This window comes from Zingiber officinale, chromosome 1A (assembly GCF_018446385.1).
Source record: "Zingiber officinale cultivar Zhangliang chromosome 1A, Zo_v1.1, whole genome shotgun sequence".
Classification (NCBI taxonomy): Eukaryota; Viridiplantae; Streptophyta; class Magnoliopsida; order Zingiberales; family Zingiberaceae; genus Zingiber; species Zingiber officinale.
Window position 1 is genome coordinate 10450293 of NC_055987.1, and position 26064 is coordinate 10476356.

General features: G+C 42.5%; 1 pseudogene; it reads right to left on the bottom strand.

Moving 5' to 3' along the window:
• Positions 1 to 5021: 5021 nt before the first annotated feature.
• Positions 5022 to 25339, bottom strand: LOC121996463 (annotated as a pseudogene).
• Between the last annotated feature and the right edge of the window lie 725 nt (positions 25340 to 26064).

Consider the following 26064-nt stretch of genomic DNA (forward strand, 5'->3'; position numbering starts at 1 on the left):
AGTATAAAAAGAACTTACCTAAAATGGTCCTACTCAATACACTGATAAGTGCAAATTAGAAAAATATCAATTTAGACAATCAAAACTAATTACAATTTCAATGGTTTATAACCAATTTGAAGAGCCATCTAGATATTATAATCTATACAAGAACTTGTTCATCACATCATGTTATCTACAATATAAATTAATTGAACAACAACTTAACAAATAAAATGCATTTGAGTGCCCTCAAACTGTTATTTCACAATGCTTGATCTAAATATTTCAAAATCTTGTAGGATAAAAGGCATCCCACAATAAATAGCATTTAAACAATATCGGCCTATAAGTATCACACCGTGTAGATGAGTTGTATGCCAACTTCCTGATGGACAAACATGTACCGACATATATGCCGAGGGTGGTCCAAGCGCCTGAGAGTGGATATAGACTACCATATAAAGCTTCGTTGAGGAGCGGCCACGTCAGCAGTCCAGGCACCTGGACATGGATAAGCTTGCGATGAAGTAGGATCGGATAGGTCTCGATCCAAGCACTCAGGGGTGGTCCAGGTGCCCGGAGATGGCTATAAAAGAGACTTCAACCAGTAGTCACAATAGTACTTCCACATGCTTACTTTTGATCATTTGCTATGACTTCACTCTGCTGCCATGCTACTACTCGATGACTTCCAACCCTTGCTGGCAGACCGACACCAACACATAAGCTCGACCAAGTTTGATTCTACTATGTGTTAGTAACGAATTTTTTTTATTGCATATCTTTTTTTATCATTTTTATTAACTTCCATTCATATCGGAAATACAAATAATCCTCCCAAGATAATGTTCAATTCATACAAAAATAATCCTCCAAATTCACAAAAATTATACAACCCAAGGAGAATGTTCAATCCAAGGGTGTAACAAATCAAAAAAAATCTAAAACGAATCAATTTTTGCACGTGGAGGAAAATGTGCTCAGAGTTAAGAGTTTGTCCCTTAAAAATAATATCATTGTGCTCTCCTCAAATCCAATATACAGCAAAGCAGAAAGTAACTCGATGAATCTGAGAATGTTTGGATTTAGAAGAAGCATGCTTGCAAAACCAACTGACTTCTCTATTCCAGTGTAAAGGGACCCCTTTGGCTAGAACAAGAATGTAGTATCTTAGTCCAAACCATAGCTAAAAGTGGACAATTAAAAAAAGATGAGAAATAGTCTGCTTGTGAATACCACACAAACTGCAAAGATCAGAGGAGGCAACCCCCCACCTGAATAGTCTATAACGAGTAGCAAGTCTCCCCTTAATTGCAAGCCAAGAAATAAAGCTACATTTAGGGACATGAGAAGAGCCCCAAATCAAGTTACACCAAGCCACAACAGGCTTTTTAGGCCAAAAATATTCATAAGAAAAAACAATTGAGTATATACCAGAAGTGGCAAGCTTCCAAGAAATAATGTTTGAATCGATAGAATAAATAAAATAGGCAGTAATAAAGTCCCAAGCTTGAGCAGTAATAGAATCAATAGGATTAGGCAACCGCCATTGATTAGCATTCCAAACATCAGCAACACAAGCTGATTTAGAAATATTAGCATTAGCAATATAGATAGATAGGAATTTCTCAATCAACGAAATACCCCGAAGCCATGGATATGTCCAAAATTTAAAATGCATACCAGAGCCAAGGGAGTGAGAAAACAAACCCTTAATCATAGAGCGAAGATCAAGAAGTTTCCTCCAACATCAACTGGCATCAGGGGGCTTGATTATCCCCCAATAACTCAAGGTTCGAAGCTTATTTGCCCTGATCTAAGCAGCCCATAAACTTTCATAAGAGGTTAAAAGAAACAATATATTTTTACCTACTACGGCACAGTTCCAAACTGACAATGACTTAAGTCCTAAGCCTCCTTCTTTTTTAGGTAGACAAACATCATGCCAAGCAACGAGTCTGGATTTGGAATTGGTATTGCCATGCCAAAGAAAATCCCAACAGAGTCTATCAAGAGACTGAACAATTGATTTTGCCAACATAAAAATAGAACACATATAGACATAGAGGCTTTGTAAAATAGAGATCACCAATTGGATCTTACCCCCATAAGAGAGAAAACGAAAAGTCCAACAAGTAATTCTAGCATTGATTTTATGAATAATTTTGTCACAATGCTCTTTTTTTAGACCTGAGGATATTAAAGGAATCCCCAAATAAGTCACAGGGAGAGAACCTTCATTGAAGTTTAACATGGTTAAGATTTCAGCTTTGATAAGATCAACAACACTAGAAAAGAAAACAATGCTCTTGCCCTCATTGATATGGAGCCCAAAAACATGTTCAAAGTGTTTAAGAATGGACAAAACTTGAGTGACTGAGTTAGAACTACCACGATAGAATACCAATAGATCATTAACAAAACAACAAGAAAGATAGTCCACGTAATTCGGAGAGTACAGCATCAGGGTGAAACCCATATCTTTTATATATGCAAAAGGAAAGTGTAGGGTTGTTACACTTTCTTAGTTCTTTATTTTGTATTCGATTACTCTATTGGGATTTTACCAGTAGAGAAGTTAGTGAATTACCCATCGATATGGTCCGAGAGATTATAGGTCTTGGAGTAGGAGTCATCAAAGGATCCGAACCAAGTAACCACTTGTGTTTGTGTTTTTATTTCTTATTTTATTTTTAATTCCGTTGTGCACTAGTTTCAAAACCCGTAAAAAGATAAGTTTTAAAATCACATGATTCACACCCTCCCTCTCACATGCATCGATCCTACATATATTAGCTAAAATTTAATTCTATGTTACTAAATTAGGTCATAAATTTATTGTACTTGTGTTGGTAATGTTGGAAAATTTTATGCTCATTAGGATACAATATATATAAGCAAAGCTTGAATGTATAACAGATTAGAAAATGGATTTATCCTAAATGAATATTTAACTAGAGTTGAGGAGTTTATGAATATTGATAATAATCATCCAGAATGTATGAATGGTGTTAAGTTACGTTCCCTGTGTAATCATTCCAAATGTAGAAATAAAGCTTTTCATTATGAGGGCACTGAGAAAGTACATCTTTGGAAAAAAGGATTTATTCCAGATTACTACAATTTGTACTATCACGAAGAGCCTTATTTTTTAGAACTAAATGGAACTTCAGTTGCTTTTTCATCTAGCACAACTACTCTAGGGGAAACATCATATAATAACAATGCAATGTAATTAATGGTCCATGATGCAATAAATGAAATTGATTATTCCAATATAGATGAAATACAATGCTTGAATTTCAACAATTGTATGACATGTTAAAGGCTAGTGAAAGAGAAGTGTGAGACGACATTCCATCTGGTCATTCTCAATTATCAGCTATTGTAAGGTTATTGAACATCAAGATAAAATATAATTTTTTAGAACGATGTTATGATGACATTTATTAATTGATGTCAGAGTTTCTTCTTACTGATCACCTAATGATTCATAATTTTTACAGTACAAAGAAATTGGTGAGGGATTTATGTTTGTTTGTAGAGAAAACTAATTGTTGCATTAATAATTGCATGATACGTTTGAATAAAGATAGTGAACTGATTGAATATATAATATGTACTCACCCTCGTTATAAACATGATAGTCGCATATCAGGAAAGAAGAAGAAAAAAATTGCATGGAAAGTTATGTATTACTTCCCGTTAATTGCTAAACTTCAACACTTATATACATCCGCTGTAACAAGATGCCACATGAGGTGGCATCATGAGCATGTGCACCAAGGAGATATAAGGTGTCATCCTTGTGACTCCCCTGTATGGAAATATCTTGATTCAACATTTCCTTCCTTTGCAATGGAACCACATAATGTATGACTGAGACTTTCTATAGATGGATTTTAGCTATTTGATCAGTTGGGACAATAATATTCATCTTCGCCAGTTATGTTAACACTATACAAGTTACCGCCATAGATGTACATAAAAGATGAATTCATGTTTTTTACTGTACTTATTCTAGGTCTAACTAAGAAAATTTTCATTAAGAATGTTGTAGTTAGGAAACTTCCACCAACAATTAAATCAGGTGGAGAAATCATTTACCAAATAGACATCTATGGATTCCTATTAGTATCTTAGCCTAATTCTGATGAGATAGATAAATATATTGTTAGGCAGTGCAAGTGTGGTTGGAAAAAAAGAAGCATTTTCTGAGAGCTGTCATATTAGATGTATCTACTTATTCGACATAATTTAGATGTGATGCATGTTAAGAACAATTTCTTCGATAATATCTTTAACACTATGATGAATATGCCTATAAGAACTAAAATCACTACAAAATAACATAAAAAATTAAAAGAACTAGCTAGTATACTAGAGTTGCATCAGGATGAAACAACCAATAAATTTCCACATACTTGTTATACATTGGACAAAGATGGTAAGCAAGCTTTATGTAGTTGGTTGAAAGAAATCAAATTCCTAGATGGATATACCTTGAATATGGCTTGATGCATGGATATGAACATGTTAAAGATGTTTGGAATGAAGAGTCATTGTTGCCATGTCATTACAACAAATATGACTTTTTGCAGTGTGCAAATATGTTATCCGCAACATACATTGCATGTTGTACAACTACAAGTTGTTAAAAGTCTAAAAACTTCAACAGTGCACGTTGTGCGCTGCGGTTAAGATATCTACAGTGCACGCCACATGATGCGGTTATGAGCATTCGCAGCACGCGCCACAATTAAGAGCAATCAATAGCATTCACAATGCACGCCGCATGTTGCAGTTAAGAGCATTCACAACGCACAACACGAGCTATGGTTAAGAGCAATCGATAACATTCGCAGCGCATGGTCCATGTTGCGGTTACTATCATTCAAATACCATATATATATATTGCACATAGATTATAATACCACATACAATTATAATACCATACAAATTATAATATCACATACATATATCACACACATATACCACATACCCACAATTACACAATAAAAACTCAAACAATTATCATATCACATTCAACCATAAACATCACACTTAAATAAAACAATCCAAACAAATAACAAAAAATTCACTTAGTAACATAATTTCTTTCCTGCAAAATAGTATATATATTAATCATACAAAACTATAAACTTAAATAACCATGCGATTGTATTTTCTATTGCATCCTCAAGAAAATGGGCGTATGAGTGTATCATCGAACTTCTGCTAATAGTGATGAACCGTGTGAGTTGGTTTTGTGAGGAGTAGTCTAAGATTGGATGGTCGGGCTATATGCTCCCCTATTTCATCTTCCGAGGCCTGTCCATTCTCCATGAGCGATAATAGGAGAGATTTAGGGGTTGATGAATCAGAGGACATGTTGCTGAAGTGCTTTGCACTATGCGATAATAAGAAGATCAAGAATGACTTAGTCATCAATCCAAAAACCTAGGAGGCATTATAAGGTAGTAAAACAATTAGAAATTTCACTCCAAAAAAAATTGCTTATGCATTTGATAATCACCAAGTTGATTATTTAGTTAGCTTGAATATTGCAACAAATTTGAATTCAGAAGGTGGCAAACATAATAGGATTTGATATGTATTTAGTAATTTCCCAAACACAAAGACTTACCACAGTGCTGAAGAGCACAACAAAGATAGTGCTAGTGATCATAATTACATTTCCTCACAGTTGAGTGTGTCCAGATCTTGCAAACTGTAATTTCAATAGATATATACTATCAAAATTTGTTAAATTAAATGAAATTTAAAATACCTTTATCCTTCTAATCATCTATTTGAATTAGATTATCAAAAGAATTACAGGGTGACAAAAAAATCATGCTAAACATCTTGAATGTCTAGAAATGTATTATAATGTAACATTACTATTTTGATTGAACTAGACATATAATAAATTAGGGAAAACATCTATGCCTCCTTATTTAATATTAATAGATCTGTTATGAAAAAACATAAAAAGATAAAAAAAACTTCAAATTTGATAACCTGATTATAAGCAAGTGCTATGGACACCACACCTCTCATGAGACCTGCCCATCATATTGTAATCTGTCTAAATTTATGTGAATTTATTGCTAAATCAATCTAATGAACTTAGTGAAAATGATTTTATATGCACTTACTTGTTGTTTGAAAATGATTCTATCGTCCGGAGATTTCTTTGTTAGGTTGGATAGAAATGAGAGTGGAAATACAAAAGCAGCTCAACCAACCAAAACTAGCCCTAACAAGATCGAGCTGATCTGAACTATTTCCCAGGGCTACAAAAAAAGCACATGAATGTTACTTTAGAATCAATATTAGTTGGAGGAAAGAGAATCAGAAATGTTATTAGGTATTAGGTGTCGCAGATTAAGTCTTGTATTATTAGTACTTGTAGGTAGTGTTTATGGTTTTATCATGAGTCCTACAAATTTCATGTAAATGTTTCATATCAAGACACATGCAATGCTTTTTTCCAAACCATTCCAACTACTAACAAACCTCCATTCTTCGATGTCCAATGCATCCATTCCAACACAAAGAAATAAAAAGGTTTCTACAATGAAACATACTGTGGCAAATGCATGCTTGGAGCTGCAAGAAAGGAAAGCAAAGAGAGATGGATAATAATTAGTGGACTCTATTTGATCAATGGGATGCTTTGAAACTAAGTTAATCAAAACATATTTGATAGTAATTCTGGAGCCCTCTGTGACATTATATTAGGTATAGTGTGACATGACTATCCCATAAAAGAATATTGTGAGTGATACGGTCGACAATGGAGGGGCCCAAGGGGAGAGGGTGAGAAGGGTCAAGGCCATGTAGCGGTCAAAAGTCAAGAGGACGTGGCGGTCAATAATCAAGGTGACGCGACAGTCAATGGTCAAGCTGACGGGGCGGTCAGAGGCAAGCATGTGGAGTATTCAGAGGTCAGGCAGACTGGTTGATCAAGGGGGCAAAACAGTTGAAAGACGAGGGAAGACGACAGGCAGAACACCGGGCACAGGTCGGGATCGGCAGGGCTGTATAGAGGCAGCTCGGTCTGCAGGTCCGCCATTCAAAGGCCCGGGACCGCAAGTCACAAATCACGGGTCGGACGCGGCAGAGCTGTGTAGAGACGGCTTGATCGGCAGGTCGGCGATTCAAAGGATCGGAAGTGCAAGTCACGAGTGGTCTGCAGGCCTGCGATTCAAAGGACTGGAGGTACAAGTCACGGGTCGGGATCGACAGAGCTGTTTAGAGATGGCCCGAGCTACAGGCCTGCGATTCGAAGGACTGGAAGTACAGGTCACGGGTCGGAAGCGGCAGAACTGATCAGAAGCAGCTCGATCTACAGGCCTGCGGTTGATGGCCAGGAAATACAAAGCGCAGGATACAGGTCAGGATCGGCATAGCTGTGCAGAGACGGCTCGAGCTGCAAGTCTGCGACTCGAAGGGCCGGAAGCGCAAACCACGAATCGAGGGTTGGAAGCAGCAGGGCTGTGCAGAGACGGCTCTGTCTGCGGGTCTGCTACTCGAAGATCCGGAAGGGCAAGCCACAAGTCACAGGTCAGAAGCGACAGGGTTGCACAGGGTCAGCCCGACTAACAAGTAACGCTTAGAGGCGAGATCTGGTCGAGGGGTGCAAGGTAAATACCGACCGCGATAAATAGGATGAGCCAAGTTGTGCAGGAATGGAAGGATCACAATTGTCCGTCAAGGTTAATCATCACATACCAGTGAGATGTGCGAAGGCGGAGGTTTCTAAAGAAGAAGATGCTCTCATGACCAATAGCGGCCTGACAGGTGTCGCTCACTACAAGACAAAGCCCATGTGTAAAGGCGGAGGTTCCTAAACAGAAAGATGCCTTCACGACCAATAGCAGCACGACAGGTGTCCAGGACTACACGACAAGCCCAGCGTCTAACGTTTTCTGACAGGAGGGCAGGTTCTGGAAGCGAGGCGGGTGCATAACAAGGAGGAGATTCCTCGTACACGGGTACGCGCACTCTCGTCATTTTTTCCTTTCACAACTTTTCATTTTTGGGGCTCTCTCTGTTTTCTTCTGGGGAAAAAGAACCTGACTTGAGCGTCGGAGGGCCTGATCCGGGGACTTTTTCCCTGGGTTCTGGTCTCTAACGTGAGAGGGGGGGATTGTCTGAGTGTGCGCAGGGTCCTGCAGCAGCGTCAGCCACCCGTGGGAGCCGGATCACCTACGACTTTTTGTCAACAACCAGGCCACCGCGACCAGCCTCCGTCAGACTCAGCCTTCGGACGGGATCAAATTTGGCGTCGTCTGTGGGAAACACAATAGCCTGATCCGAAGCGTGAAGATGGAGGACTCTGGCTGAAGTTCCAGCAGGAGGATTAATGTCACCATGACTGCGGGGGAGTACGAGCTCTTCAAGGAGGTCAGGAAGCAAGCCGCCTCTGAAAAACAAGGAACGGTTTCACGACCTCGCTTGGCGCCCAAAGCGTCTAAAGAACCGGCTCCTGCCTCCGACAGGGGCTCAAAGAGGAAGCAGCAGGAAGAACTCCCTCGTGCTTCATTCCGAGAGCCTCGCCGCAACTATCATCAGCCTGGACCGCGCGAGCATAGTCATAAGAAAGAAGAGTCGCAGGCGTCGGTGGCAAAAAGCTCTCTACATCCACCCCGGGATGCAGGAAAGGGAAAAGCTATAGCCTCTGCCAGAGATCTGCCTGAAGATCCGGACGACAAGGTACCTTTCTCGGCTCAAATCCTGAGGGAAAGCCTGCCTAGGGGTTACCGAGCCCCGAACATTGGAGAATACGATGGGAGCAAGGACCCGGAAGAGCACCTGCGGAAGTTCAAGAACGCGGCTATCTTGTATCAATACAACGATGCTGTCAAATGCCGAGTATTCCTACACACCCTGTCTGGGTCGGCGCAGAAGTGGTTCGATGGGTTGCCCTAGAGTCCATCAATCGCTTCATGGATTTCAAAACGGTCTTCCTACGCCATTTCGCCAGTAGCCGTAAGTATCAAAAAATCGACCACTGTCTTTTTGCTCTCAAGCAGGATTCGACCGAGCCCTTCCGCCACCTCAGAAATATTGATGAGCGTTTTCTCCCACGGATTGCGAGAAGGGGAGTTCTTTAGGGACCTCATCAAGAACCCCGCCCGGAGTTTTGACAATATGGTGGAGAAAGCTTCTTGCTACATCAAGGTGGAGGCTCGGGCCGTGGCAAAGAAGGCTGAAAAACGGTGACTCAACCGAAGGAGAGCACCACCAGCCTTCACTGCCCTTCCAGCCTAGCGTCACGGCCTGCCCTCAGTGGAGTTAGGCCCGGCTGATGCGTTTGCCATACAGCCCATCGGGCACAAGGGAGCACCATATTGCACATATCCGGTCAGGCGCACGATCTCAGAATCGTCGCCATTCGCCCGTGACTCGTGAGCAGAGCAGGGCTTGCCTCCCGAGTTGGTGCCCCAAATCTGAGAATGGAAGAAGACGCCGGGCGTGTTTCGCGTAGCGCGGGCCCGACCGACCTAGCCCAGTAACCATTGGCCTCGGGAAGACCAAAGAGATGAAAGGCCAACTACGGCTTGCGAGATCGGTATGATTTGGAGGGCCCACCGGGGGACTCAAGCCCATAAGTCACACGGTCGGCGATTGTATGTGTGGGAGGTGCGGTGCACCACGGCATCCGCCCCTCATTAGCTTTGGGCCAGATTTGGAGGATCTGAACTTGCAGCGACGACGCTCATAATCAAGGCCGTTATTACTGACCAAGTGGCTCGGTCTTTGTGGATACCGGAGCTCGATCAACATTTTATTCGAGCTGCGTTAGGAAATGCAGTTCGGTGGCTCAGACAGCTAAACCCTACCATAGTCAGGTTGTGTGAATACCCGTCGGCCATCTCCATGGGCATGTGCTCCTCTAACCTGCTCATTGCTCGCTCCCAAGAGTCCTTTAGGGAGCCGCTTGGTAATATTCGATCATAGGCCGGTCGATGGGTCATTGGCAAAGATTTAGTTGATTCCCAAGTAATGTTCCATGCCCGGCACGTCAGCAAAAGGGTCATGCAGCCCGGAATCGGAAAACCTCAGAAAACTAAGGTTTTTGTTGATTCCAGGGTTAACGAATTTTTTTTACCAAAAATACCCTCCGATAAGAAAAACAATGAAAAAAAGAGAAAAAATGTAAAAAAATATTTAAAAAATGTAAAAAAATAAAAAAAATGTTTTAAAAAATTTTAAAATTATTTTTTTTTAAAAAAAATAAATAATTTAAAAAATAAAAAATAAAAAATAAAAATTTTAAAAATAAAAAATAAAATTTTTAAAAATGTTAAAAAAATTTTAAAATTATAAAATTTTTTAAAAATTTTAAAAAATTTTAAAAATGTTAAAAAATAAAAAAATTATATAAAAATTTTAAAATTAAAAATAAAATAAATAAATAAAAATTAAAATTTAAAAATGTAAAAAAATATAAATATAAATAATATAAAAATATAAAAACATTAAAAAATAAAAAACACATAAAAAAGTAAAAAAAATATACCGGAAAAAGAAAAGTAAAAAAACATTAAAAAATAAAAAAATAAATAAATAAATAAATAATAATAAATAATAATAATAATAATAATAATAATAATAATATTATGTATAGTTGGTTTTGTAACTGAGGGTAATACGGTAAAATATTAAATTAGGGTATTCATTAAAACCTTCAAACAAACAAGTTTTTGTTGTATTACCTAAGTTGAACCAAACAACATTTGGTTATGTTTTATTCCCTATAACCTTGGTTATGTGATTACCTGGTAATCACATAATCAAGGTTATACATGATGACTTGAACCAAACGCACCCTTAGAGTGGTGGATTCGCCTTCCTCCTATAACGTCATCCTGGGAATGTCAGCTCTGCATGAGTTCTGGGCTGCCGTCTCCACTTTTCACCAAAAGATCAAGTTCTTGGCCTGGGAAGTCAAGGGAGGAGGTGTAGTTGCTACTTATTGACATGGTCAGTGGGAGCGCAGCAGCCGAGGGAGCCGCAGGATGGGGAGTACGCTATCCAAGAGGCCTGCACTGTGCCTATCCTTGGGAAGAAATTTCAGATGGATAGAGTAGAGAGCATCACTCGCATTGCCCGGTGATTTACCACGGAGCTTAAGTTGAGCGTCGCGATCCAATAGGGACGTTTTGCTTGGTCACAGGAAGAAGGTCGAACAATGTGGCCACGCAGCCTCGTATTATACCCGAGGCACCAAGCAGGTAAGCGAAGAGAGAAACTTCTTACGGAATAAGATTATCCAGAAGTGGATCAGCTCGGGGAGGACATGTTCGAGGGTGCAATTCCCGGCTTTCTAACATTGTGGAAGAAGCCTAACAACAAGTGGAGGGTGTGCATAGACTTTCGCGACCTCAGCGGGGCCAAGGTATTATCCTCTCCCGGATCGATCCGGTGGTGGATTCAATTCTTTGAGAGGATATGCATGATGGACACTTATCAAGGATATCATCGATACCCTTGGCTAGGGAGGATCGGGAGAAAGTCCACATAACAACCACAGCTATCTTTTACACGTATGGCCATTTGGACTCGTGGAGAGCCGGCTACCTACCGGATGATGGACAAAGTCTTTCGGGATCGAGCGGAGCGTGAGGTCTATGTTGATGACATCCTGATCAAGTCTCTCCTGGCGTCCAGTCTAATAAAGATGTAAAAGAAACCTGTGGGACTCGAGACAATATGGGGTAAAGCTGAAATGTTCGGGGCCAAAGGAGGGAAGTTTAGGCTACCTGGTGAGGAGGAAGCCAATCCGAGAAGGTTCAAGCACTTGAAACATGCGGCATCCTCGAACAGGAAACAAGGTGGTGTCGGCGGGATACTTGACTGTCGATTCATCTCGCATGAGATCCGGCTTCTTCAAAGTGCTTCAGCAAGTTTCGGTGGACGGAAGAATGCACCAGGCCTTTGAGGAGCTAAAGCAAGAGTCCTTGCCATCACTGTTCAACTGTTGTGGGAGAGCCCCTTTGGGTCTATTATCCACCCCGAGGGTGAGTAGCATTTGGTTAAAGAACGGGGCAGGTGTACAATGGCCAGTATATTTTTTTCAGTCATCTATTGAAGAGGGGTTGAGTCTTGGTACACGACCACAAAGTTGGTTTCTGGACTTGTTCTAATGGCTCGAAGCTCCGTATTTCTTGGCGCATCCCATCACCGTCACCGAACAAAGCGATTAGAGGCGAGCTCTCACCAAGGTGGAGGTAGCGAGTGACATCAAATGGGCGGCCTAGGGAGAATATGATATCCCCGAACCGCGATCAAAGCACAGGCTCTGGCGGATTTCTTGATAGAAGTTTATCAAGCAGACTCGGAGGAGGTCTGGAAAATTTATGTAGACGGATCAGCTACCCAGCGGGGAAGTGGTGTAGGTGCACTTCTAATATCTCCGCAGGGAGACATTATGCAGCTGGCTGTACGGCTAAATTTCAGAGCTACCAACAATAAGGCAGAGTATGAAACCCTATTAGTAGGTTTGCAAGTAGCTTGGCATGTGGGGGCAAGCAGAGTCGTAATATACTCGGATTCGCAGCTAGTAACTCAGCAGGTGACCGGACATTTTGAAGCAAACAACGAAAAGATGCAAGTTTACAAGGAAGCCTATGAGAAGATAAGGAAAGATTTTAAAGAAGTCACAGTCACCAAGATTCCTGTGAAAATGAAAGCGGATGAACTAGCTAAAATGGCCCCACGACTACTTGGGTACTGATGATCTATAGCGGAGACCTCCCTTATAGCTCAGATTGATCCGCAAAATAACACGGAGGAGTTATTGATGGAGAGTGCCCATAATGAGTTTCCTCCGGAATTGTACCTAGAAGGAGGCGTATGCTCCGAGCAGACCCATTCTTATGTTATGATGGAGATCAATGTAAAAGGTCTTTCTCCACCTCGCCCAAGTGCTTGAATATGGAAGAAGCGGATCAGGCCTGGGAGATACATTTGGGATCTGCTGTGGTAACCACGCGGTGGAAGAACGGCGGCAAAGTGCTATTGGCAGTATTTCCTGCCTACCGCAGAGGGATGCCAAGTTGGTGAATACTTGTTTGTCATGCCAAAGGTACACGTAACCCATAACCTCCGAGGCTGCCGAGAACTTCCATGTGTGTCTGCCCTTGGGGGTATGGACATCGTAGGACCTTCCAGATGGCTACGGGCAAAGAGCGTTGTGGTAGCGATGAGATTACTTCTCAAGTGGGTGGCGGAAGCTCCGCAAAATCGAAGATCACGCCGGTTCTTATGGAAAAATATCTTTTGCGTAGATATCATGTCGGACAATGGCGGAGCAATTTCAAGGACGCAAAATACAAAATTGGTGCAACGGGTTCGCATAACTCGGGCCTTCACTGGTGGCTCACCCGAGCAATGGTCGAGAGGTAGTCAATCGAGAAATAGTGGGGGCTCAAGTCTTGGATCACGGGAGGCTTGTGTGCAGAGCCGCATTTTGTGGGTCTATCGACGACACCCGAGAGGTCGACACCTTTCCATTTAGTATATGGTAATGAAGCGAAGTGGTACCTCTAGAGGTGGGATCCATCGTGAGAAGAATGATGTATGATGAAGGGCACGGGCGACTATTCGGTTGAGCTAGATTTCATCAAAGAAATCCGGAACAAGCAGCCGTGTGGAGGCCTATAGACAAAGAATGAGGCAAAACTATAATAGAAGGGTGATCCCCCGATTCTTCGGAGAAGGAGACCTCGTCTGGAAGCAGATGAAGCCCTTAGTGTTAGAGTGTATACTAAAAGCCTAGCTTTTGGTATAAATATTTATCTAGAAATAAGAATCACATTGGTCAAATGTCTACATTTATGATAAATGTAGTTGCTCAATTAATTTATATTATAGATAACATGGTGTGTGGTGTCAACATACTATAAAGATACATAGTAAACTTTGTGATATTACCAAGATGGAAAGGAACAAACCATTGGAAGGTCGTGAGTGTAATTAGGTATTAGTTTATCTTAACTATATAATTACACTAGTACACTTAGAGTGTATTGAGTAGGACCATTTGAGGTCGTTCCTTTTATACGACTTTATAAAGGAACAAGACCTCGATTATTATGAAGTGTGTTTTAATCCTAATATAATAACAAGCACATATATTTGATATTTATTTCTTTAATTTATCAATGGGTGAGATTTAGTTCGATAAATCAATAAGCCGATAAGTTGGAAATGATATCACTTATAGTGTGTTGTTGATTATAGAAGGAACTGTCCTAGTGATCTGGGTTGAGAATGCCCCAAGAGGAGCTCAGAAGGATTGTCATGTTAAACCTCAGGACTTAGCCATGGCTAATGAAGTTGAGTGGTACTACTCTTGGAGTTAGATATTAATTAAGTCAGTTAACTTACTTAATTGGTGGACATTTGTTATCTTAAACACAGGAGACTAACACACTCATAAAAACCCAGGTTAGACCGTTAGTGCTATGTTCAATAATAGTTCTTTAGTGGAATGAATTATTATTGATGAAATTAAGTTGTGTGTTCGGGAGAACACGGGATGTAATTTCATCGGACCAAAATCAATTCCTCCTCTCGGTCCCTATCGTAGCCTCTAGTATGTAGAGATTTACACCCACCGTATACCACCTTCTTACCCATCCAATGGAGTGGCCAAAGCTAGGTCCAAGCTGTGTGAGGGTCGGCCAAGACAAGCTGGAGGCTTGGGTTGGGTCAAGCTCGAGTGGCTAGAATAAAAGGATTTTTAAAAATTATTTCTTATGTGGATATCATGATTTTAAAAGAAAGTTTAAAAATTAAAAATTTTCTTTTATAGTTTTCTACAGGTTAAGAGAAGAGATTAATCTCTTTCCTTATTTGTAGTTTAAAAGGATGGTTTTAATTTTGGTAAAACTTTCCTTATTTGTAAATCATCTACATGTTTAAAGAGAGTTTAAAATTTGAAATCTTTCCTTATTTGTTGATTAAAGGAGGATTTTAAATTTTAAGAAAACTTTCTTTAACCATGTTCATGATTTAAAGAAAGTTTAAAATTAATAATCTCTTTATTAGTTTCTACAAAAGATTGAGAAAAGATTTGATATCTTTCCTTATTTGTAAAAGAGATTTAATTTTTAGAGATAACTTTCTTTTTATCCACATGTTTAAAGAAAGATTTTAATTTATTAAATTTCCTTTTATAAACCAATCATGAAGGATTAAATTATTGGAGAAATTTTATAAATTTCGGAACAAATTAGGAAGTTTTAATTAATTAAAACTCTCCTTGTTCTTAACTTTTATGTCGTCAAATAAAATTGAGAAAGAAAATTATTTTAATTAAATAATTTTTCCTTTTCAATGGAAAAAGAATTAAGAAATTTTTATTAAATTTTCCTTATTTGCCAAGATCAAGGATTATAAAGAGGTGGTAGAGGAGGCTTCAAGGTGAACGACTCTATTATTTTTCTCTTTTCTTTGGTTGTGGTGGTCCTATTTCTCTCCTCTCCTCTTGGCCGAAACTTATCTCTTGGTGGAGCTTTTGTTAGTGGCGGATCAAGGAAGGAGAAGAAGGAGAAAGCAAGCCTAGCTATCCCTGAGCATGGTGGTGGTGGGAACCTCTATCATCCTAGAAGATGTTTTGATGGCGAAACTTGCAAGGAAGAAGAAGGTGATTGGTGGTTTCTCATCGGAAGATCGCAACGTCCGGGTTAGAAGAGGAATCTGAGAAGATTAAGAGGTCTTTCTAGAAGGTATAACTAGTAATTTTTCCTTTCCGCATCATGCTAGTTATTTATGGAAATAATACCAAATACAAGAGGCTTACAATTCTAGTATTTCGAATATGTTTTTCGATGTTGTGTTCTTTTATTTTTTCCATGTGATTTGATTGTTCTTCGGTTAACCTAAAGTTAATTTAGGAAATTAAATATTAGCTTTCCATAAAAGGTTTGTCTAGTCGGTGGTGGTTGCTCCCGTATCCAAGAGAAGTGCCTTGCCGCGTCGAACCAATTATGAAATTAATATTTAATGGAATTAATAACTTAAGGTGATTTGGTCGAACGTGTTAAGTTCGCAGGAGACCCAAGTCAAAACCTAAAGAATGAATATATTAAGTTTTGGATCAAGCGTGTTAAGTTACGATCCAAAATTTAATTTAAAGAACACATGGTAGCTAGGAAAAGGTTCGAACCTTTTTTATACGAGGAACCTCTAGGTTTTAGCAACCAACAATTGGTATCGAGCTAGGGTTTGCCGTGTATTTGGTATTAGTTTAATTATGCATGCATACATAATTTAGTAGGGTTAAGTAGGATGTAACTTTGTGGATCTGGATGCAGGATCCAACTATGGCTTATAGTTATTATGTGTGATTGGACCCTTGGACATTGTTATGTGCAATGTATTATAAAATCTAGTGATTGTAAAATAGCGTTTTAAGGATTTTTTTATTTGATCTAGTTACATGTACATCCTTTTATGGAATATAGGATCGATGGATGTAAATTTTATTTTATGTTCGATCTAGTTTACATGTATATTCCTTCGAGGAATATAGGATCAAAATAAATTCTATTTATGGATCGAATCTTGCAAAGTGTGGAACCTTCTAAGGACGGCAGTAGATGGAAAGATGGATGCGATACGCATTAGATTGGCCAAATACAAATATGGGATGGCACATGTGAGAACGAGAAAAGCCATAATAGTTGAAAATTAGATTTTCTATTTATTGCTTTTATGTCTTTATTAGTGTGCAATTAGGATTTACATATTTAGTAGGCTAGTTATAGTTAAAACTATAAGGGAGAGTTTTTAAGTAAATCCCATGGTCTCATTGTTGTTTGAGCAAGCAGAAACAAGCTTCGCTGGCTACAGTGCCTTCCTCCACGGATGAGCTTGTTTGTGGATCACTAGACTTCTATTTTGGATGACTATAAGAAGTTAATTAAGCAGGTGATCTTCCCCAACGCGGAGGGCATAATCTTATTAATGGACTTAGTGTCAAGTAATGGTATACACTTAGACACATCTAATAGTATCCTCCCCATCGAGTACTGCTATTATTTGTGTGACCAAATGATACCAACTATTAATTTTATTTGTCAAAAGTTAGGTTGACAAGATAATAAAATTAATGGGTTAAAACCTCCTTTACAAATGTTGAATTTGTATACATCCACACTAACGTGGCATGCAAAATTCACGGTGTTTGAGGTGTTGGTGAAATTAAATAATATTGTTTGAGGAATCAATATTTTTAAATTCAAAGTTTTTGACCAAATATTTGATCAAAACAGATCAACTATTAATTTTATTATCATAAAGTTAGATAAAATTAATGAATAATAATTTTGTATACGTCCACACTATCGTGGCATACAAAATTCATGGGGATTTTCAAGGAGTTGATCTTGACCAAGTATTTTTGTGATTCTTAGGATTTAAAATGTTTGTCAATCCCCTAGTAGTCATACTATAAGAAAGACTTAGTAATCCCAATTGTAATGATTGGAAATAGGACTTTGATACTGTCTTTCTTAGAACTAAGAACAATATAGGTGTATTTAATTCATTAGTTGAAACATGTTCGGTGGTGTTATCTGCACGAGTGTAGATACAAATGCCATTAATCATGTCCATGATTTATTGCGGGTTCGAGGCACTAAATGAAAATTAAAACATCAGCTACATGTACCAAATGGTGTTGTTGCAGTGGGAGATGTTTATCTTTTGATAAGAATAAAACATGGATTTTGAGTAATTGTCTTTACCACCAAGTTTAGAAAGAACTAGTTTTCGCTAAACTATTGAAAGAACTTGATATTCTGCCTCTTTTAATAAAGTTGTTATTAAGAAAAGAGGAAGTTATACGATGCAGTACGTTGGTTGGCAATTTATAAATCCAAACTCTCACGATGCAACAAATGAAATTAGTAACACATCTTCTAACTTTAAGAGAAAGTAACCGAAAATGAACCAATTATATCTTTATTCTAAGGCTAGGTTATATTAACTTAGAGTAGGATTTTGGTGATGAACTTTTGGGTTCATTAGTAGAAATCTTTCCAACCTCGAGTCTTACTTGGAAGGAAAAATAACCAAGAAGCTTTAAGTCCAAGGGTATGGAGTCAATATTGGAATTGGTTCATTCTGATTTGTGTGATCCTATGAGCATCCGGGCAAGAGGTTGTTTCAAATATTTCATCTATTTTATAGACAACTATTTGAGATACGGATATATTTACTTGATGTGCAAGTCTAAGCTTTGATTGTTCAAAGAGTAGGGCGATGTGGAGAAAGCACAAAGTAAAGTATCAAGACACTACGGTAAGATTGTAGTGGCAAGTACCTCTTGGGAGAATTTAGGAGTCATTTATCGAGGGATTTAATCCAAACTAGCGCACAGTACACCGAATGGAATAGGAAAAGGAAGATATAGGACTCTTATGGAAATAAGTAGATTGATGAGTTAAGAATATTATCAAAATCATTTAAGGATATACTGGAAACGAGGTGAGATATAGTCATATATCAGACAGAAGCTTTCGGGATATTCGGATTCGTAAAAGACATATGCAGAGAGACAATGATAAGTTGGGCGGAATTCACTTGTGGGTTATCCTATTGAAATGAAAGAAGGTTTATAAAATCAGAAGGTCATTGTTAGCATCGATAGATTTTTTAGAAAAGGACTATGTAATAAACCATGTGCCCATAAGAAAATTTGTTCTTAAGGAAGTAATAAAGGCATGTCTAATCTAGTACCAACTGTACAAGATGAGATACCACAAGAAGCTGCAACACGTATCACAAATGATACATAATTTCCATCGAGGCGCAGGCGTAACCTCCGACGCGATGCAAAACCTCAGGCTCCAACCAAAGTCATTCTCACAGGAAAGTGATCGGAAGGAGGCACTCAACACGAATTTACCTAAGGGGCGGTGTGTCGGAGGTAGTGGCTCAGCTGAAGAAGAAAGTAGGTCTCTCTTGATAGCAGTCTGCCATGATCCTCTCCATTCGGTAGTAGCGAAGGGAGGTCCATGTGGACCAGTCACGTGGCTAGGCGTCTCAGTTGATGCATGGGCCGATCTGTTTCCTCAGGAAACCCCGAGAAAAAGACTTTTCTTCCGGTTAGCTTAAGGAGGAAGGAGAGAGAAAAGCGGTTTGGGCTTGGAAATCAAAAGACCATTGCGGCGAGGAAAGGCGAAGGAAGCTGAAAAGGGAGGCGACCGGAGACCTCACAAACTTCGCAGTACGAAGAGCCAGCAATCTTTATGGAATTGGGTTAGCTGACCTAGGGAATCTTAAGCGTCACACTCGACAAAAAAGGATGAGGGGCAGAGAAGGCCGATATTATTGTTCGGGTAAAGAAAGTACACGAACCGGTGAGAGGAGGATCATCTGAGTTCACACCCGGTGGGGATGATGGGTGAAGTAGCTAGTAGGATTTCATGGGTATATCGTGGGTCATCCCAATCCAACTCCCGTGAGTCGAGCGTGAGTGCTCCCGCATGAAGAGATCCAAGAAGGAGAGGCCATTGCGGGGAGATCGCGGGGAGATAGAAAGAGCAGGGCGAAAGAAGGGGCTTGAAGAAAAGGAAGGGCAGAGGCTCTGGAAAAAGTCGATCGGCCGGCAGCGGCGTTTGAGTGCTCCGTGGTGACGGCGAATCATAATAAGGAGAGAGGGAAGAAGATACTTATAGGTATGGTGGAGAAGGATATTTTCGTAAGTTAACAACGGACTGACGGTTGATACAGGCCAGGCGGTGAGGAGTGCTGTGATGAGCTTCGAGAATATAACCGGAGGGCATTATAGGAAAAGCGGGGCTCAGTGCAGGCGCCTCATAGTGCGACGATCGGGAGAAAGGAAAAGGGAAAAAAGCACCTCGGTTACTAACCACACTCGCAGAACTTTTTGACTAGAAGCGAAGATACTGCCATCGCCAATCGATCGCAGCGGTCAAGTAACTGTTTGCATGAACAGCGTTAAAGACAAAAAGTGAACTACTCTGCAGTGCTCCTGATAAGGATTATTGGAGGAAGACGATAAAGCCAAGAGCAGCATGAGAGAAGCTAGCAGCTAAGCGAGTAGTAGTTCGAAGACCATGAATAAAATCACAACAAATCACACAGGAAGGTTCATCAAAAAGGTCATCATATCGCTTATACACGACATAAAGAAAAGGAATCCAATCAACGAAGGGAGTGCTAAGGAGATCTGACTCGAGCGATCTGCACAGCCGCTCGGAACTATGAGGGAGGGGCAGCAGAAATAAATATCCCTCGAGCCGATGGCGTGCATGGGAGCCCAAGAAATATCGGAGCGGATGCGTTAGGAGGGAAGAGGGTTGTTTGTGTCCGAAGGATAGCCGAGCAGCAAAGTAGAAACTAGGCTAGCAAATGGTCAACCGGCGAGTAGCGACAACACCGACAACAAGACCACACAGGTCTCGAAACATAGACTCAAGAAGTGGCTCAGTAGCCCAGCGTGACCCACCAGCGAGGCTCAGGATTTGCTCGTCAGGCTGATTTCAGTTCGTAGCCGGTGGCAGCAGACGGGCCCTCACTTTCAGAGAGACGCGCGAGACCGCCTGAGACTGCTCTTGGCGGCCAGCTTCCTGAATCAAGCTTCATAGTTAAGCGACCATAGGCATCGGGCAGTCGACGACGGTTTGATATTGCATGCTAGGGAGATTTCGGCATCATTTGGGAGACTTTCGGCTTGCTGCAGTCGGCAGCTGTAACTGCGGCCTTAAGCATTCTTAGGAAGAACGGCGTCAGTGAGGATTTCATCTTAGCGATGCCGTTGGAGGGATCGAGAGGCAAGGCCGAGCGAGCGCTCGGTGGCCGCATTAACTGATAAACGCCATCAAGCTCTAGTTCCTCTGGATGCGTTCCAGATGCATCTGGAAGTTCAGCGTAGAGCCATACCGGCGCAGTGTTCTCTCAGAACCTCAAGACGTTGCCAAGACGCCGCAGCGGTCGGTCAGTCATTTCCCGTCGCCAGGACGTTTAAGAGGATTCTGAAACACGTTCACGGACTGATAAAGCGGATGAAAGACGAAGTACCACACCACTCACACGAGCAATTGAGCCGAATACTCCTCCAGGTCCAACGAACAAAGAGTGAACTAAGGACACATTGGCATAGCGGGAGGTATCGAGTAGCTACTACACTACGGGATCGGGATAGAGGGGAGCCGGAGCCTCGGAGGTGCCTGAGCCTGCCTGAGATGGCTCATCATTAGGCGGCTCAAGATGGCAGCTACTACCGGCACTAGGCCGTGCGTCGGCGGTAGCCTTTGCTACTACCGCAGGGCAGGTCACTGGCACCACCGGCAGCTTAAGCAGTGATCGGTGTCAGGATATACACCTAAATCCCGGGCCACATTCCCGTCATGTGCCAATCTCCCGTGGTCGTGTGGGACCCGAAAAAATCACTACTGGACGTCAGTGTCAGGTGGAGGAGAATTCCACGGACGGCCATCTCCTGCTTGTCTCCCTTGAGGCTTGGCGTTCGCTGGAGGGAGACGCATCCTTGACCCGTGAGGCAGCGGCGGCTGAGGTCGAGAGAGATCGGCACAATGGGTGCTTTGCAGTGGTTGAGTGGCGTCTCAATGACCTCCCGGTTCGTGCGCGCGGTCGCTGCTGGCTGTGAGCGATCGAAGGTCTCGGGAGACCTCGACCTCGTGGCCACTTCGAGCTAGAACTGCCAGCACCGAGTGTCTGGCCTTAGGCAAAAGAGGATGGACCAACTGGCATTAAAAAAAGAAGAAAGTTAACACTTAGTTAGAAGGCGTTATATACTGAAAATATAACAACGAAAAGGAGCTTGATTTACTACGAGACTAAGGCCAGCGTGAAGAATGCCTTCGGCCGCAGCAGATGAACAACAATTCACCTCTCGCGTCACTGGAAAAGGAAAGGAGTGACGGGTGTTCATGGACATGCTGTGAAGTCGCAGGGAGGGGGCGCCATTGGGAAGGCGGTTAAGGGACAGGAAAACCTCCGGCCTTTATTGGAAGAGGTGAGTCATCGAAAATGGCTTAGCTGGCGGCCGCAGCGTTGAATACCCCTTACTTACTGGGAAGGAATATAAGTGATGGAATAGTCTAGCATTAAAGGATTTGATAAATCACGCACAAGATGATGGTTCATGAACGCTTTCCCGGAATACATTGGGGAAGTGGAGATACCAATACCACAATCTTGACTCAACTCGAGAAAAAGGATGCAAAGGAAAGAGCGAAGACCACCTAAGATTTGGTCCCTAAAATGTGATAAATCCCTTCGGAGAGAAGGATGCTCATCATCCGCCCGAAAACTCATATCCGCTACGTGCGCTAGTTGGATTGAAAGCAGGGCGTGATAATCTAAAGAGAGAGGAATACGATACGAATACGGACAAGAGTTCCTTACCATCCATGATCACGAGGAGGCGAAGGAAGGCGAGAGGGCTCGCTGGTGGCAGAGTAGGTAGGCAGAGGTACCTTTGCGATGAACAAGAGGAGGAGAATAGCGCTCCAAGAGTAAGGAAGCGGACCTCGCCTTTAGGGTTTATAAAGCTCATTCATTCCTTAGGGAAACCCCGAGAGTCGGTAGCCGAAGGTATCTTTTGGTAGTGCGTCAGGCGGTGCCTGGATGGAACATAGCACGGTGAAAATCTGAGACGGCTGTCAAAAAGGTGTCGACAGTGGTGTCATCGTGAGAAGGAGCACATTAAAGATCGATAAGGCAAGGTAATCATGAAGTGACCTCAAAAAAAGCATTCTTAAGTGAAAGGTTCAAGGCTAGGGCGGAAGTTTCATGAAGTCAAGGGCAATTCAAAAGGTGAATGAGGCAAGGTGGGTCAACTGTGGATGTCGGATCGAGGGTATCAAGCGGCAAATAGCCGCTGCGACTGATATAATAACCAAGAACCTAGATCGCCTCGAGGGGACGCAGGCAAATGAGTGGGGTCATCATAAGCTCGCAAAGACCTGCCTGAGGGGTTGAGTAAGGTCTCTACGCTCCCTCCTCTATTCTTAATTCTATATTATATATAGGTGTGTATGCGATAGGGAAGAAATGCACGACGGCCTGCACAAGTGAATAATGAATCAACCAAAGCTTGATCCTGCCAAGCGTCCATGCTAGCGCATGGGCCGAATAATAAGGGCGAGAGAAAAGAACAGCGAAGCATCTATGCCTTTGCCATTTGGAGTTCTTCGGTCTCCGTCCGACTCGGACCGGCATATGGGTAATCTTGGTCTCGGGAGGTATCGTCGGGTGGTGGCCACCACATGTCTCCTCGGACGGAGTATCCTCGGCAAGTTATAAGTGACCTATCCCAAACCCACCCAACACAGGTTGGCTCCCGAAATTATAAGTGAGTTCAGCGCACAGCTAACACAGCGGTTAGGGTCAGCGCCCAGCTTTAGTCAGAGTCCTCTTTCCGCACTCGTAGCGTACACAGACCTTCTCGGATGTAAGTGAGCTTATAAGGTAGTCAGAATTATAAGTGAGCTCAATTATAAGTGAGCCCTGGTGGGTGAGTCACGCCCAGTTTCCTCGCCTCGGTGAGTATAAAGGCCCAGAACTCCGGTTCTCAGAATTAGAGTTCTCCCATCCTCTAAGGGCCCAGTGAAGCCTGAACACACGCCCAACGACCTTCCTGTGCAAGAATCTCGCCTCAAGTAACGCCCTCTGTTCGAGCGACCAACGACCTGCTCACGCTCGACTCCCGTCGGCTGGCCCAACTGAGAGCTCGTGCTCACGCCCACCCAACCGGCACCTTCGTGTCACCACCATCCCGTGCGAGAATCAGCTCTCAGTGAACACGCCCAACAGGGTTTATAAGGAGCCTAGTCAGTCAGACCTTCAGCATGCTGATGCCCACAGCGAGGTGGTCCCTCGCCTTATCACCATGGTCGTCCATCTGACGACGAGAATCAAAAGTGAGCTCGTTCATGAACGACCTTTCAGCCCTGAGAGAATCAAAAACCCCGCGCTAAATCATGCAGCGTACGCTCACCAACGCCTAACCCTCTGGAGATACCTCACACATTGTCGCGGAGCGCGTTTTCAAATAATCGTCAATTACCACATTCAAAGCATTTAGCTCCTTTATGCAAATGCGAAATCGGAGAGACAGCAGCGAAGTATCCATCCTATCCCTCAAGCATCAATATCGATCATTCATCAACGATCTGGGACGACCCCACGGATCCTCTCGAGTGCTCGGTGAACTGCCGGTGAAAACTCGTGACCAGTAGGGAGTCGGGCGACGGCCCTCCCGACAGCAGTCTCGAGGAGAGTAGTTACGGCCACGAACAAAGTGGCTTCCAAAAATCGACTCACTACCGCGCGCCGTGTTCACGGGGTTTATATAGAACTATGGCATTGCCGCGCACATCATACGCAGCGTCCTCATCTTTCCTAGGTATGCGGCCGTCGGCTTACTCCTTTCCCTAGGTATGTGGCATTGTCACGAAACTTTACACCCAGCTTGCATCGCTCTGGATCAGGGACGTCACAAGATTGGAGTACACGACACACGTGAAACCCACGCGAGGAGAAATCTGCCCTCTTCCCTTGCTTGCTTGTCCAAAGCTTGGAGCTCTCTCCTCCGGCGCACAATAGCACATGTGTTGCTTGCTTGTGGAGACTAATAAAGGGCAGGGCGCTTACGATCTGGTCGGTTTAAGGCTTCAAAGGTCCGGTCCGCGACCTTTTAGCGCCGTCGTCAACCTCGATTTGTGTGGTGTCCCACCATAAGTGCAAGCCGCCGGACCCCACCCATCCAGGTATGATTCCATTCCCACTCGATGCTCCGCTTCTGGGTCTCGCTCTGTCGGACCCACTACGGATGGTCCGGTGTGACTTTCACTACTTGCTTGCCACTTTGCAAAAAAGAGCCGCTCTTCGGATCACTTGCCTGAGTGAGTCTAGTCGGAGTCGAATCGACCGACCGCTGATTGTGGAGTCTACCTGAGGCCCTCAGCTAATACTCGCCCACCGAAATATATCCGTTGATATGAATCGGTGTGATGGCCTTACTGGGATCTCCTCGCGTGCTCGTGTGATGATCTTACGCCATCAAGAGGCGATCCCTTCATTCATTAAATGTCGAGATCGATCGCCACGTGGAGCAGAAGGCCACCACGCAGAGGCATATTGTGATGTGATCGAAGCAATTCGAAATAAACGGCTAGATGTATGCATCTGAATCCGACGGTGGAGGCCGACCGGCCATCACCCTATAAATTCTTAGTTTCACCTTCGCCTCGCTCCATTACCTACCTACTTGTTGGACCATTTTCATGGCGACCACGTTGCCGTCGCCCTCATTGTTGCGCTCCGACGCTCTCCCCATCCATCTCCTTCGAGGTTTTAAGAGTTTAGAGCCTCCTTCCTCCTTTTCTAGTTTCCCTTCTTCCTCGAGCTTTGAAATTCCATTTCGCTCGAACTTCTTGTGATTTCTCCCTCAGGATCACGCAGGTTCCTCATCCGAAGACAGAACAATCCTTGAGGCCTGCCATTTCAGTTTCGAGAGGATTTTTGACAAATTTTCGGAATACAAATGGATATTCGAGCTAGCAGCTTGCTGCACAGATCACCGTGGTTGGTGGTGGTCAATCATCGTCTTCTTCCGACCCTCATCCGATATGCCCCCGCATCCTTTTAGGCGAATTTTTGTGTGCCGCCTGGATGTTTAGTACCAAATACGCCGTTTCGGCTGTGCTGTTGTCATTTTGTTTAAGATTCACAATTCCTCGATGTCTTTTTATATTATCCTAAAAAGAAGGCTGGCACCTTTATGTTCAAAGCTCGTCCGGTCTTCTTACTACCCTCCGTCGGAAGGACTTATCTACATCGCAACTCGACCCGCGTCAGGTCTACCTCCTACTCCCGGTTGAAGAAATTCAGACCAAGGGGATTATCTCTCACGCCCAAGAATGCTGCGGTGCCGGTGCGGCTTGATGACGCACATCAACAAACTTCTTCAGAGTGATGACATTGGGTTGGATTCTATCGGGACTCAGGAACTCCAATCGCCTAGAGAGAATTTTGCGGGCAGGGCTTTGGGCACCTTTAATT